General features: G+C 57.5%; 1 protein-coding gene across 1 annotated transcript in view; it reads left to right on the top strand.

Annotated features, from left to right (window-relative positions):
• Positions 1-2,500, top strand: part of fndc3ba (fibronectin type III domain containing 3Ba) — a 64,923-nt gene that overhangs the window by 55,850 nt on the left and 6,573 nt on the right. The window lies entirely within an intron of this gene.

The raw sequence follows: 2,500 nt of genomic DNA, 5'->3' as shown, positions 1-2,500 counted from the left end.
GGAGAGAGAGTAGTGTGGAGGGAGAGAGAGTAGTGTGGAGGGAGAGAGAGTAGTGTGGAGGGAGAGAGTAGCGTGGAGGGAGAGAGTAGCGTGGAAGGAGAGAGAGTAGTGTGGAGGGAGAGAGTAGCGTGGAGGGAGAGAGAGTAGTGTGGAGGGAGAGAGTAGTGTGGAGGGAGAGAGTAGTGTGGAGGGAGAGAGTAGTTTGGAGGGAGAGAGAGTAGTGTGGAGGGAGAGAGAGTAGTGTGGAGGGAGAGAGAGTAGCGTGGAGGGAGAGAGAGTAGTGTGGAGGGAGAGAGAGTAGTGTGGAGGGAGAGAGAGTAGCGTGGAGGGAGAGAGAGTAGTGTGGAGGGAGAGAGTAGTGTGGAGGGAGAGAGAGTAGCGTGGAGGGAGAGAGAGTAGTGTGGAGGGAGAGAGAGTAGTGTGGAGGGAGAGAGTAGGGTGGAGGGAGAGAGAGTAGTGTGGAGGGAGAGAGACTAGCGTGGAGGGAGAGAGAGTAGTGTGGAGGGAGAGAGTAGTGTAGAGGGAGAGAGAGTAGTGTGGAGGGAGAGAGTAGTGTAGAGGGAGAGAGTAGTGTGGAGGGAGAGAGAGTAGCGTGGAGGGAGAGAGAGTAGTGTGGAGGGAGAGAGTAGCGTGGAGGGAGAGAGAGTAGCGTGGAGGGAGAGAGACTAGCGTGGAGGGAGAGAGAGTAGTGTGGAGGGAGAGAGTAGTGTAGAGGGAGAGAGTAGTGTGGAGGGAGAGAGAGTAGCGTGGAGGGAGAGAGAGTAGTGTGGAGGGAGAGAGTAGCGTGGAGGGAGAGAGAGTAGTGTGGAGGGAGAGAGAGTAGCGTGGAGGGAGAGAGACTAGCGTGGAGGGAGAGAGACTAGCGTGGAGGGAGAGAGAGTAGCGTGGAGGGAGAGAGAGTAGCGTGGAGGGAGAGAGACTAGCGTGGAGGGAGAGAGAGTAGCATGGAGGGAGAGAGAGTAGCGTGGAGGGAGAGAGAGTAGCGTGGAGGGAGAGAGAGTAGTGTGGAGGGAGAGAGACTAGCGTGGAGGGAGAGAGTAGCGTGGAGGGAGAGAGACTAGCGTGGAGGGAGAGAGAGTAGTGTGGAGGGAGAGTAGTGTGGAGGGAGAGAGTAGCGTGGAGGGAGAGAGAGTAGCGTGGAGGGAGAGAGTAGTGCGGAGGGAGAGAGAGTAGGGTGGAGGGAGAGAGAGTAGTGTGGAGGGAGAGAGAGTAGTGTGGAGGGAGAGAGAGTAGCGTGGAGGGAGAGAGAGTAGCGTGGAGGGAGAGAGAGTAGCGTGGAGGGAGAGAGTAGTGTGGAGGGAGAGAGAGTAGTGTGGAGGGAGAGAGAGTAGTGTGGAGGGAGAGAGTAGCGTGGAGGGAGAGAGAGTAGTGTGGAGGGAGAGAGAGTAGTGTGGAGGGAGAGAGAGTAGCGTGGAGGGAGAGAGAGTAGCGTGGAGGGAGAGAGAGTAGTGTGGAGGGAGAGAGTAGTGTGGAGGGAGAGAGTAGGGTGGAGGGAGAGAGAGTAGCGTGGCGGGAGAGAGAGTAGTGTGGAGGGAGAGAGAGTAGTGTGGAGGGAGAGAGAGTAGTGTGGAGGGAGAGAGAGTAGTGTGGAGGGAGAGAGAGTAGTGTGGAGGGAGAGAGAGTAGTGTGGAGGGAGAGAGAGTTGTGTGGAGGGAGAGAGTAGCGTGGAGGGAGAGAGAGTAGTGTGGAGGGAGAGAGAGTAGGGTGGAGGGAGAGAGAGTAGTGTGGAGGGAGAGAGAGTAGCGTGGAGGGAGAGAGAGTAGTGTGGAGGGAGAGAGTAGTGTGGAGGGAGAGAGTAGGGTGGAGGGAGAGAGAGTAGGGTGGAGGGAGAGAGAGTAGGGTGGAGGGAGAGAGAGTAGTGTGGAGGGAGAGAGAGTAGCGTGGAGGGAGAGAGAGTAGCGTGGCGGGAGAGAGAGTAGCGTGGAGGGAGAGAGAGTAGTGTGGAGGGAGAGAGTAGTGTGGAGGGAGAGAGTAGGGTGGAGGGAGAGAGAGTAGTGCGGAGGGAGAGAGAGTAGTGCGGAGGGAGAGAGAGTAGTGCAGAGGGAGAGAGAGTAGCGTGGAGGGAGAGAGAGTAGCGTGGAGGGAGAGAGAGTAGTGTGGAGGGAGAGAGAGTAGTGTGGAGGGAGAGAGAGTAGTGTGGAGGGAGAGAGAGTAGTGTGGAGGGAGAGAGAGTAGTGTGGAGGGAGAGAGAGTAGTGTGGAGGGAGAGAGACTAGCGTGGAGGGAGAGAGTAGCGTGGAGGGAGAGAGACTAGCGTGGAGGGAGAGAGTAGCGTGGAGGGAGAGAGAGTAGTGTGGAGGGAGAGAGAGTAGTGTGGAGGGAGAGAGTAGGGTGGAGGGAGAGAGAGTAGTGTGGAGGGAGAGAGACTAGCGTGGAGGGAGAGAGTAGGGTGGAGGGAGAGAGAGTAGCGTGGAGGGAGAGAGAGTAGCATGGAGGGAGAGAGAGTAGCGTGGAGGGAGAGAGAGTAGGGTGGAGGGAGAGAGAGTAGTGTGGAGGGAGAG

This window comes from Borostomias antarcticus (genome assembly GCF_949987555.1).
Source record: "Borostomias antarcticus genome assembly, chromosome: 16".
In the NCBI taxonomy this organism is placed as follows: domain Eukaryota; kingdom Metazoa; phylum Chordata; class Actinopteri; order Stomiiformes; family Stomiidae; genus Borostomias; species Borostomias antarcticus.
Note: the sequence above shows the minus strand (reverse complement) of the source record. Positions and strands in the feature narration are given on the sequence as shown.